Here is a 13,671-nt window from a genome sequence, read left to right on the forward strand (position 1 = left end):
CTCTGTAAACATGCAGCAATGAGTCACACAGGAAAACATCTGATACAGACTTGCAAAGACACAAACACGCACATGTTGACAAGCAAATCTGAGCTGCTGGTGAAAAGTTACCTTGTTTGCACGGCCTCTCTGTCTCCCAGACATCTCTTTGTCCTTCCCTCTCAAGGTTGAAAAATAACTTGTAACGTGTAAATATTATTATACAGTCTAAAATCAGTAATATATTTTATATTTTATAAGTTGATTTTTTAGTGATGTACCATATTCTGCAAGTTCTGGAAAAGACAGGAATTAAATCATTAGTTTAAGTAATAATTTGACACTTGGGGAAGTATTTGGGAAGTTACTGCTCCTGGACAAGGAATAATCCAGCATATGTCATGCCTTCAAATACTCACGTTGATTTTTGTACTGATCAAACAAACAAGATAAAAATGTGTTAATTAGTGAGCTTTAGAGGTTCTGGTTCAGCGGGTTTAACTACTTTCAGACAGAGCCAGACTAGCCATTTCCCCATTTCCAGTCTTTATGTTAAGCAAAGCTAACAGGCTACTGGCTATGGCTTCATATATAGCGTACAGATATACGAGTAGTATCAACCTTCTCTGCTGATTCTGGAAGAAAAAGAATTTTGTTTATTTCCCAAAGTGTCGCACTATTCCTTTAAAGGATAATTCTTCTGTATTACAATTTCAATCCTATTTTTAGATTTGTCTATCATTCTGGTAATAACATTGTACTCACCAGGTGAATTGTTGAGATCATGAGGAAATCATATGCAAAGTGGCACGAGCTCTCAAATGATCATGCAGGCTTGAAACAAACCCACTGGTCATTCAAACTTATTTGGAAGATACAACAAACAACAACAGTAAGCTACAGTAAAATAACAGTTAAATGATTAGCTAACTGTCTGTTGTCTTGTGTTGAAGCCTGTTCCTCCTCGAATAGTGTTTCCCTACCATACAGAAGCGGTTAGGGCTTAGGTTAGGTTAGGGTTAGACATTGCAGAGATAACCGGTTGGGGTCAGGCTAAGATAAGGGGAAACACAAATTGATAGGGAAACAGATTTTGACACAACACGTGAAATTTGTTATTACGGATTTTGACAGAGCCAAGCTAGCTATTTCCAGTCTTTATGTTAAGCTAAGCTAACCGGCTGCTTGATGTAGCTTTATAATTACCCTACGGACATAAAAGTGGTATTAATTTCTCATCAAACTTGCGACAAGGACGCAAATGAGTATATTTCTCAAAATGTCAAACAACCACTTTAAAATGATTACAATCAGGATACCACATTGGAACTTTCATGGTGACCATCTCACAGGTCTCATCAGGTAACAGTGCCACTTGAGCTCTATCCACCCCTGCTCTCTACAATCTCTACAAGCCTCCCCTTCCCCTCTTACAGGCACGCTTTGAAGAGAAACAGGACGTCTCCTCTCAAAGGAGTGTTTTACATTCCATGTTCTGCAGCAGGCTGTGTCCACTGCTCTGAATAATAGAACATTGTTTGTAGAGTTTTCCACAATAAGATTGTACTAACAGTTAAGAAGGTTAATTAGCTCTAATCTCATATTAGTGTGGATTCATACAATGTATACATCCAGTCTATGTACGCTATGTAGAATGCTGCATGCCCACTTCTTTTGCACATGCACGTGAGTAATCTAATCATTCTCCTTAAGCCTCCGTGTTCAGTAAGCAATGCAGCAGGGGTCATGGGAAAGTCAGCAGCTTGTACTTGTAGCCATACAGCAAAATTATGAGGATAAATCATTGTTATTTTTTTGGACAGAAACTTATTGGGAACCTTTCTGGGAGGTTACCTCTTACAAGTACGCATAAACACACACACACACACACACACACACACACACACACACACACATACACAGCTCTCCTCCCACCCCACTCCCTCTCTGCTTTCCCTTGAGCATCAGCTGAGTTGGCTTTCTTGCTAAGCAGTGCCAGGGAAGCTGTTGTCTCTGGATGTCAGTAATAGTTTGGAGTGATGGTCTGTCTTGACCTGCTTTGCCTGACACTTCTCCATCCGAAATGCAATGTAGTGGTGGGTCTGGGTCACGTCCCAGTGCCCGGTGCTGAGTCACTCTGCTGGCTCTACCTGTTTCAGCCGCTCATCAGGCTGGTTTGCCAGACGACAGAGTAGCAAAGTGAAGAGGAGGTAGACCCATCTTCATTACTTAATCCTGCCCTTCCTCCTATTGTGTCTCTGTGTACATCCATCCTTTCTACCGCGAAAACTTCCTCTAATTTTTCCTACTTTCAATGTCAGTATGTTGTTCACTATTTATGGGATGGGGCTGTCAAAATGTTCACAGTCAGCTTGTCAGTTCTGATTTCTGTAAAAAAAAGACAAACAACATAGAGCTGAGAATTCTTTTTTTTCAACACTTTATTTCTGTCTTCTCTCATCTTTTATTCTCACTTCACAAGGCACATTCTGTTAGTGATCTGATGGGTTCATTACAGAGTAAAACTGATGTGTTTCTATAACACAGCAACATAGACTTACACATTTTGTGAAAGTTACTGTCTAAGCCTTTTGAGCACAGTCAAATCAAGTATGAGTTCTGTAGTCAGTCATTTAAGAATGTTATAGACCTTTACTAAATTAGCAACATTCAAGTAGTGATTGGTAAGATGAGATAATTTCCTCTGGCATTAATTCTAACACATTCACACGGCATACTTGCAACCTATACATGCATCTCTAATGTATCTCCAATTTGAGATCTTACAGTCATTTGTGAAATATGACACAGCAAGCATTTGGACGGACCCCTGGCTTCTAACTATTAAATTATGACAGGGTAGAATGAAGTTCTAGTACTTAAAAAAAAGTAACTTCAAACCTCTTTAACCCAAGATCCTTAAGGACATGAATATAGATTACTGGACTTGTCAATGGTTGCTAGAAAATCAACACTATCAAATGATTACACGCTGTACCCAATAACCGTGGTGAACTTGATGTGTAACATTAGAGGGCGGTGGGACTGGTTCCCCTTCGAGGGAACTCAAACTGCGTCGGTGACGACACTATGGGAACGCCTCTGGGCGTGGCAGGGCTGAAATCATGAATGAAACTAGTCCAATCCTATTGCCGTTGCTAGAACGGTAGCGTGTGACAGCGTAACTGGAGGTGTATATAAGCATGCTGGCACACCGGACACATTAGCTTTTTTCTGTTCAGCAGGCACTCTGGCATGTTCGAGACTACCACAAGAAGATCTAGTTACCTGGAAGGAGAAGCAGAGGAGATGGCTGGTGAGCAGTTCAGGCAGTGTGTCTTTCCATGCCCGCGCTACATCACGGCTGGAGACACTCATGCCCTGTGTGTTTCCTGTCTGGGGATGTCGCACGCCCAGGCAGCTCTCGAAGCGGCTGCTTGCGGCCATTGCGAGGCCCTGCCCCTGAGGGTGCTGAGGTCCCGTGAGGCTCTCTTTTCCAAAGACGGCCGGATACGCTCTCCCCGTGGCTCGTGCCCGGCGGTCGCTGAGGCGGCGCGGTGGCTTCGGTCATGGGGTGCCCAGCACTACATCTCCGAGGGCATCGGGACTGCTGAGGCTTTTTCCCGTTCCTCGTCTGCTGACTCCGCCTCCTCTCTTCCCCATTCGGGAGTCCGTTTCTCGGCTTCTCCTGCCCGAGGTATGAGTTTGGAGAGGCTTGAACAGTCTGATTCTGAGGAGCTAGACGTGCTTAGCATCATGGAGGATGACTTCCGGGAGCCGGGCCGACGTCATCAGACCACGCCCAGCTATGAGAGGCAGGCAGGAGCCGCTGGCCGGCAGTAACCTCTATAAGCTTTTCTGCAGCCCGAGCGCCACCCCCGCGACAACTCATTGTGTAAATCTTTCTTAAATAATAATAATCTTTCTCCCACCCTCGCTTTGTTCCTTCAGAAGTCGGCGCGTCCCACCAAGCTGTGTCGGACGACATCCGCTTTGGTGGGCAAGGCCTACATGGCAGCGGGTCGAGCTGGTGCAAGCCTGCACATCTTGCAGGCGTACCAGGCCGATCTTTTCAAGACTGTGACCTAGGGGGAGGTCCCTCTGAGGAGGACCTGACTGAGCTCCGTAGAGCTACGGACTTAACGCTCCATGTTACCAAGCATTGGCTGCTCCATGGCAGCATTGGTGACTACGGAGCGCCATCTGTGGCTCAACCTCTCAGGCATCCAGGGGAAGGAGAAGGCTTTTCTCCTGGATGTGCCCCTCTCTCCTACTGGCCTGTTTGGTGAGGCGGTGGAAGCTGTCGTCAGCAGGTTTCAGCAAGCTGGAACGCAGGGAGAGGCGTTTGAGCAATATCTCCCCCGCCGGTCTGGGTCCAGGACAGCGACAGCTGAAAAGAGACGAGCTCAGCCCTCGTCTAGCTCCTACCGCCGGAGCCAGAAGCAAAGCGTCGCTTCCCGTAGTCCCCCTCAACAAACCCGGGACGCCACCCGAGAGGCTGACCGAGGTCCCCTCCCTCGTGGCGGCTCAGGCAACAGGCGCTCTCACCAGTCTGCCCGCCTCGAGGCGTTGCAGCTGGAAAACAATCGGGCTCACACACCGTGGGTCGCCGGCGAGTTTTCCCTGGCGGTCCTCCGCTTCAGGGTGGAGGACCGCCAGCCCCAAGGGGCTGGTTCCCATGGCGGATTTTGTAGAAGCATGGCGGAGCCTTGCAAACATTTCCCCGTGGGTGCACCGTGGTGGATGGCTACAGGCTGCAGTTCCGGGGCCACCCCCCACAGAAGTTCAACGGGGTGGTCTGGACTGCGGTGCATGCGGTGCAGAGCCAGGTGTTGGAACAAGAAGTTCACTCTCTGCTGAAGAAAGGGGCCATAGAACTCATTTCCCTACCAGTCAGGGAGTCCGGGTTCTACAGCCAGTACTTCATAGTTCCCAAGAAGGACGGACGATTGCGTCCGATTTTAAATCTGTGGTCCCTGAACCAATCTCTGAGGAGATTCAGGTTCAGGATGCTCACCATCCCCGCCATCATCAGTCACATCCAATCCGAGGATTGGCCTGCTGCACATGAGAGCCCTGCAGTGGTGGTTAAAATCTAAGGAATTCTCCCCGAGGGGAAATCCGTTCCGTCTGATACATGTTACGAGCAGGTGCCTTCATTCCCTGTCAGTATGGAGGAAGCCTTGGTTCCTGTCCCAGGGTCCCGTGTTGGGAGCGTCATGTCGCCGGACAATTATTCGACAGACGCCTCACTCGCGGGGTGGGGCGCGGCCATGGACAGCCGCTTTGCAAGAGGCTCCTGGCAGGAGCATCATTTCTCTTGGCACATAAATTGCCTTGAAATGTTAGCGGTTTTCAGAGCTCTGAGGAGTTTTCTGCCGCTCTCCGCGGCCGCCACGTCCTTGTCAGTACCGACAACACGGCGGTGGTGGACTATTTGAATCACCAGGGGGGTCTGCGCTCGCGCCCGTTATGCAAACTGGCACATCAGATCCTCCTGTGGTCCCGGCAGAGGCTGCTGCTGTCACCCTTGCCCCGCCCTGTGGAGACTGTGGGTCTGGCCCCTGAGGGGGCCCAGTTCCTGGAGGCGGGCCTGACGGCGGGAACAGTCGAGACGCTGCTCAGCTCCAGAGCCCCATCCACAAGAAGGACGTACGGCCTGAAGTGGAATGTGTTTACTACCTGGTGTAGAGAACGGGCGGTGGGCCCAGTAACCTGCCCGGTGACTATGGTACTGGAGTTCCATAGTACACTCAAGGTGTATGTGGCTGCCATGGTGCCGTTCCATGCCCCTCTGAGGGATGGGCCTCTGGGGAGGCTTCCACTGGTCGTGCGCATCCTCCGTGGAGCCCGGAGGATGCGACCCGTGACTCGTTCCAGGGTTCCCACTTGGGACCTGCCAGTGGTTCTCGATGCGCTGGCTGAAGCCCCCTTCGAACCCCTGGAGTCGGCTGAGGCCAAGCACCTGACCCTTAAGATGGCCTTTCTCCTCGCTATCACCTCTCTGAGGAGGGTGGGGGATCTCCAGGCACTTTCGGTTTCTCCTCAATGCCTGGAGTTTGCCTCGGGGAGGGTCAGAGCCATCCTGCACCCCTGTCCGGGCTATGTCCCTAAGGTTCCATCCAGGTTGGCAGGGTCTACGGTGCTGCAGGCGTTTCATTCCCCACCTCATGTGATGGCGGAGGACGGGAGACTTCATCTGCTCTGCCCTGTCAGAGCACTGAGTATTTACACTCTGAGGTCCTCCTGGTGGAGGAAAGCAGACAAGTTGCTGGTGTGTTTCAGGTCCCCCAAGGCTGGGCTCCCTGCTTCTAAACACACGATCAGCAACTGGATTGTTCAGACTATTCCCTGGGCTATCAGGTGCGCGGGTTACCTTCACCTATGGCCGTAAGGGCACACTCTACTCGAGGCATGGCGGCCTCTAGGGCCCTCCTCGTAGGGGCTTCGCACCAGGATTTGTGTGAGGCAGCTGGCTGGGCCACCCCTCACACTTTCATCCGGTTTTACAGTCTGGACCTTCCTTCTGCACCCGGCACCTGTGCGCTCTCCTCTTAGTCGTGCCTAAGGTTACTGCACACTGGGGGGGGCAGGCGGAGGCTTCGGCGTGGCGTAGTGGGTATTCTCGTTCCCATAGTGTCGTCACCGACGCAGTTCGAGTTCCCTCGAAGGGCAACGTCTCGGGTTACCTATGAAACCCTTGTTCCCCGAGAGGGGGAATGAGACACTGCGTCGGTCCGCCACACCTCGCCCCGCCTGGAGTGCCTTGCTTCATAGCAAAGAGCTAATGTGTCCGGTGTGCCGGCGTGCTTATATACACCTCCAGTTACGCCGTCACACGCTACCGTTCTAGCACAACACCAATAGAATTGGAGTAGTTTCATTCATGATTTCAGCCCTGCCACGCCCAGAGGCGTTCCCATAGTGTCGTCACCGACGCAGTGTCTCGTTCCCCCTCTTGGGGAACAAGGGTTACATACGTAACCGGAGACGTTCAGTGAGGGGCAGAGGGTTACATATGACCGCAACACCAAAGGCTTGTCAAGCATTTGTTATCCAAATATGGCAGTTTCTCTCTAAAAACAAAGGTGAGCGTTTTTGTGACAAGTGAGCTCATCTCTTACAGGGTAGAATTTGATGCAGATTACAGCAAAGTACTTTATAAATACATTCACAGCACAAACAAAATGTAAGGGTGACCATGCAATTTTTAAAAAAGGTTTTATTTATAGCTAGCATTGCCCTGAATAAAGGAGATGTCCCAAACCAAAAGAGAATTTGTAATCCATTAACTTAAGAGGAAAAATATGAAAATTTCCACAACAAACATAGAAGGTTGTCAGTGGACAACAGTGTTATGTCAGATTGTGCTGGATTATGTCTGTACGTATTTGAGTAGTAGTCTGTAAAGTAACAGTGGGATCAAAAAGCCCTGGGTGTTTTGTAATTGCCTGCCAGTCATTCTGGAGTCTTTCTCACATGTTGCATTAGGTTAAAGTGTGTGTGCAGCACACAAAGCAGTGAGGAGCTGCCAGTGCCTGTGTGGTGGACATATGGCAATGCCGTGGGCCAGGGGCATCATGGTGGGTGGAGGCACAAGGCACTGTGTGTATTATGCGTGTGTATTATATGTGTGTGTGTGTGTGTGTGTGCCTGTTTGTTGGGATGAATCTATGACAAAGTTAAGGGATTTAATGAGGCGTGCAGAGAGTCCGTGACAGAAGGCGGTCCCGGCACTCGCCCAGTGATTCTCTGTAAGTGCATCTGAAGTCCTTGTTACTCTACTACAATAAGACCGGCCTCCCACCTTCCTCTAACCAACACTTTCCATCTCTGCCTTCACTTCAGTTTCTCTTTCATTGACACATGTGCACAAAAGCATGCACTAAAATACTGTGTATTTTAATCATTTGTGTGTATTTTAAAATACGTGTAGGTGCACCCACAATTTAATATCTAAAATGTTGAAGAATAACTTGCCAAGCAATGTGAGGCTGAAAAGGCTATGAACTCAATTTCGTTGTGTGTGTTGGGGGTGGGGTGTGTTTATGTGAGTGTCTGCTGTGTGTCCAAGCTGGAGGGATTCCTTTTTTATGAGTCCTGCCTGCTCATTCTGAAAATATAGCTGGAATTTTGTCTTGTATAAAAAATAAGCCGTACATGGTGTCATTCATATAGAGCCTTGCTGGATACGAGAGCTAGTGTTATTTTACAAGTGATCATTGTTTTCTGTGAGAAAAAAAATGCCTGCTATGTTCTTGTTTATGGTTATTGTGGTTAAATATGTAACTCCCCCAAAATGCAGACATTGTTAATGGTTTTAATCAGTTATAAATGCTTATTTGTTACTAATTTCAATAGAAAAAAATCCCACTTTCTCTCTCTGTCCATTTCTCCTTCTCCCTCTTTGTTGACATAACTGGACGTGAAAAGCTGGGATGACTATCTGCCACAGCACTTTAGAGTCCTCCACAGTTAAACAAATGTTGACAGGCCAAGACGAAAGGAACACAAAGAACACTCTACAGCTGATGTAAAACAATATTCAGGTTTATTAGGATATGCATGTGTTCATTTTGAGAGATATTGAGCCAATTTAGCCCTTTCTCTCCAGCTTTTATGCAGTGCTGGCACTTCTCCACCAGTGTGATAAAACACACTGTTGTGCAATTGTGTGAACTGTTTTCATTTTGTGAGATTTTGCCAAAATATATGAAGGAAATGTGTCAGATAAATCAAACAAAGCTACAGGATTTTGTAAAAGTCTTGAAAATTTTTACCATAAATGAAGGCCTTCTGGTAAGTTCATATAGGTCCGTGATTTCTGCCCATGTGCCTGCAGCAAGGTGACGGATGCCTCAAGCTGCTATTTCCAGTTGACTGCTAAGAAAAGCACTTTTCGCATCTACCTGCCACTGAAAGATCATCAGTGCCTAATATACTATTGGGGAGTACCATCAGGTAGAGTGTATGGAGGGAGACAAAGAGAGAGTGCGTTGGGGTTTGTTTACACATATGAAATGTCTCAAACTTGTATGTAATTTCTATAACATAACCTACTCACATTTGTGTGTGTGCTGTATGTGAGTGTTTTGTGGGTTAGGGTCAGAGAAGAATGTGGCAATTCAAGCTGGTATACCAGTCAGTCCGCCGTCAGCTGGCCAATAATAATGTTCTCCAACACTGCTGCATTACTCCTTTTCATGGTTGGCTTCCAGTGATTGGTTCTTGTTGTCTTCAACAGCATTTGACCTCGCTTTACTTGTAAAACTCCTTGGTGACAACCGCACGGTATTAGTTTAGTAGCAAACAGGAGTGACACATTACAGTGTCAGGTTTAGTTAGCGTGTGACTAACCGGTATTATCAGCTAGATGGGAAAGTTTATATTCAGTCAGTCATTCAACCAGGTCAACCAAAGTGCTGTCAAGCTGCCAAGCTGTCATTCAGAAGGTGTGCAGGTAGTGGAAATGATGGATGGGTAATCAAAGATGGGAGGAAATTCTTCTGCAACTTGTAAATGCCGTTATCAGTTTTAAATCTACACTGTGATAGTCAATGCTGATATCGATAGGCAGCTAATGTTAAGCTTAAACTTAAAACTTAGTCTTGATTTCTAAACATTCCTGTAAAGATGTGAGGACTTGCTAAAATGTCATGACTTTCCAAAAAGAACTTCACTTTCCAGGTGTAAAAGTCATATTGTTTCTCACAAAGATAGACATCGAAGAGCACACAATCATACAGAGAGACACACAGTTGCTGCTCCAACAGGTTGGTAAAGACCTCAAGTATGAACCCCCGCAGGTTCCTCCAGAGAGCTGAGATATCTGTTTCCCTCTCCATCCGCTTCTATCTTCCTTTCTTAAATCTCAATTATGTACAAAAATACAGTTATAACCCTTCTTTGTCTCTGCAAGTTTCTCTCTGCCAACCCCCTACCTTTTACTTTGTCTGCTTTGTCCTTGCCCTATCCATGCTGTCTTCAAAGCGCCAGAGGTCATTTCATTTCATGTATAAATAATTCACCAGGGGCAATGCAGCCAGTGTACAGTGGCTGTCTTAAACAAGCAGCAGCTTTGATTTAGCTCTGTCACCAAAGGCACAGTGAAGGTCATCTCTCCCCAATGGACACTCCTCTGCAGCCATGGTGGCTGGGGCTGAAACAATTTACAACTGGAATTCTATTATAAGGGCACAACTGCTGTAAAAATAAATGTGCTGTTTAAAAAAAATAGAACAGCCAGAACCAGAAGTGTTTTCTATAGGTTGTGTGACATGAAATGTATTTCCTGTTACTCCAGCTGTCACTAAATGCAAACAGAGCCTATAACCATCTTTTCATAATCATTCTGATCGTTGTTGTTGTAAACTGATAAATTCTGTCTCCTGTTCTTTTGTCATTTTACCTGCGTGGGAATTTGCTTTTTGCGTGCCATTTCACCACATTTAGTCTGTATTGACACATATTGTGCAGAAACAGCATGTCATTTTCTGCATGAATGTCAAAGAGAAACAAATGTCAGGTAGAGCATAGCAGACAGCTGTTCGTGTCCCTAACCAAGTATTTTTGTTGCTTAAACTAAATTTGTTACCATGCACATCCAAAACTCATTAATGCACCATATCACCATGCACCATGACACACGAAAAGCTTAAAATGTATGTAACATGTCTGGTGTGCTATTTATACGCAACCCCATGTATCATGTTACACAGTTAAGCAGTCCGTGTTTTCAGTTCTCTTCTAAATATAATTTTTGTAAAGTTTATTTTGCGGTTTATAGAACACCGTTCCAAATGTTTCTGACAACTTTCTGAATGGTCCCCATTAATCTTCAGGTAGCAAAGCTGAACAATTGAAGAAAGTACAGTGTGCTTTGCTCTTTCTGATTTTGGCTGTTGCATTGTTCGTTTGTTGATGTGAAATGACAAGTGCAGTGGTGAGTGCTTGAGTCAAGAAAAACAAGTTCAGTATCATTTCAAACATAGTGGAGAGTTTCATACACCAGAGGAAGGCTAAAGAAGTCAAAGAGAGGAATGAACTTCTCGCTGCATGTTTCCTTCGAACTTACAGGGCCTGGAGGCTTGATCAAGGTGACTGCACACAGAGTTTCCATCTCTAATCTAAAACACACACTGTGCTTATGCGCAACCTCTTTTTCATTGACTAAGCTGAGATAACAGGTGTGTGTTCAGTGTAGAACTTTATATGTAGATTAATTGTTTTGCTTTGCTGTGGTTGGGTTTCAAAATGATTGATTGTCATTTATTTATGGGCCTTTTTTTTTTACAGAAGATATGATTATGCTCTATATAGTGCCCTCACAAAATCCACACAAAGACTGTCAATTTCATGTACACTGTTGCTTGCGTTCCTCTCTTTTGTGGTGACCCCCAGGGATCAGCCTGTTCTCATGCTCAGGCGTCACATATACACGCTTTGGAAAAACCATGGCTATTGTACGCAATAGCCTCCTTTGTGCTGCAACGCTATTGCAAACTGCAGCGTATCACACACACGCAAAATCGCCTTTTTGCGTACAATAGCCACAGTTATTCCAAAGCGTGTCTATTGAGGTGACCAAATTTCTGAAATGAAAAATGTCATTTTAATGTCATTAAAAAACTATATGTTATTATATATGAAATAAAAAGGGGGACAATTTTGGTTTAATAATCTGTCAAATATATAATATATATATATAAATATATAATCAACTCATTTCAGGGCAGAAATAACCAGTCAAGAAGTAGAGGCTGCAATCACTTTCTGGGAAGTAGAATACTGCATTTTATATGTTGTTTTGGCTATTGAAAGGTATTAAGAGGTAAAAAGTACTATTTGAGTTAGGCCCTGATCAGACAGAAAGCGCTTTGCAGGTTTGAAAATGTGGAACCTTGACCAATTTCCTGAATCAGGCAGCAGTGAACTGCAGTAGGCCTACAAACAGCCACCTCAGCAAAGTGGTCACTCAAGCCTCAGCAGTGTTTGAGCTAGTTCGACAGTAGGCCTATCACACTGTTACATTACCCTTCACTGAAGTGAGATTTGAGAACTAAGCTTTAGATGTTGCAGACTCCGAACTGCCACAATTCTCCCTTTAACTGCAGATCTACCAGCCTGCAACAAGAAACTATGCTACACAGTCTTTCCACATACCCTTAAGACAAACTTAGTCATTGTTTTATTGTGTTATTTTGTAATTGTGTACATTGTATAAAACGCGAGGGGCACAGCAATGCCTTTTTTGGTTGATTTTGGAAAAGATCAATGCGCTGCATAGGCAACCACCGAATCAGCTGTTCTGTCAGTCTAATCAAAGATTATAGCGCCAGCCCTTAACTAAGTAACTGTCATATTAACAGAAACTTTATCACAACTCACAGGTCTGTGTCTTTTGTTGCTAAAAACGCAGCGCCTGCTCTGGCACTGTTTGAGGGCGAGAGGTGTAGGTACAAACACGCAGGAGACACTTCAAGGGAGCTTTAGGGAGTGTTTAGCCTACACGAGACCCTCAGAAAGAGGAGACACTGCTGGTAGTAGCCTACCAGTTGGTCCAGTAGCTTCGTCTTAATGATGGTCGGTTATTATAGGCTACATTCCGTTTTCCAAATATAAACAAGGATATTAGACATAGGCTTACCAAACACATATTCCATCGTTACATTAATCACGTAAATGTCATGCCTGGTTACGTTGCAAACACTTATTTGGCCACAATTGTGATTATTCCCTTAAAATAAACGTTAAAGTTTCACAAAGACATACCTTTGCTATTATGACGGACATAATGTGATGTTTATTTGCTCGTTATGTCTGTTTGATCCGGATAAAAGAAGCTGTAGACGTAAAGAGACTGGGTGATACAGCTTTAACATGCTGCAAGCGCTTTTCGGTGGACGATCACTTTCCGGCACAACACCTGTATGCTCTGCTGTCCAGTCTATCTGGCTACGTAAAATCTGATTTCAGGTCTGTTAACACCATATAGGCCTACATTCTATGATTAACACACAGTTATAACCGGGGACATTTCCGGGGACAGCTCCAGATGGGGACGGGCCATCAAAACTGGGGACTGTCCCCAGAAAAGGGGGACATCTGGTCACCCTAGTGTATATGTCACGCCTGAGATGAGATCGGGTTGGATCTATTCTGGTTCCCCATATACATGCTACTTTTAAATGCATAGACATAACATTTATTTCTTTATCTTTGTCTCTATCTCTACATATTTATGGCTATATGCAGATGATATATGTGTCCCATGTGATTATTATTATTATTTTATTTCTTTTTTACAGTTAGACACTTTTTAGCTTTGTTTTGAAAGGTGTTATTTGAATAAAGTTCCAAAGAAAGGTGGGTGTAGCAGTTGTGGATGCTGTCTCAACTTTCATTTTGGTGCTACCCAGCAAACACTGTGACATTGAATAGTTGCTGATACAACGGCCTGGGCACTGAAAATGTCAGCAGGTGTGGAGCCAAAATGAAAACTGAGACAACATCCACACTGATGCCTGCTTTTGAGATGTCTGATTTTGTGATGTCAAAACCTAAATAAGTTATTGTGCTAGTTTTAGTTGACCCTGAAGTAATTAGGGGGGCATGAATCTTTTGATTGTTCTTATGTCCTATCTACATATAGGTACGAGTGAGAATCCACAGACCCTTAAGCTGATGATACAC

This window comes from Micropterus salmoides, unplaced genomic scaffold (assembly GCF_014851395.1).
Source record: "Micropterus salmoides isolate LMB-PRFRI ecotype aquatic unplaced genomic scaffold, ASM1485139v1 Ms_hic_scaffold_6, whole genome shotgun sequence".
NCBI classification, from domain to species: Eukaryota; Metazoa; Chordata; class Actinopteri; order Centrarchiformes; family Centrarchidae; genus Micropterus; species Micropterus salmoides.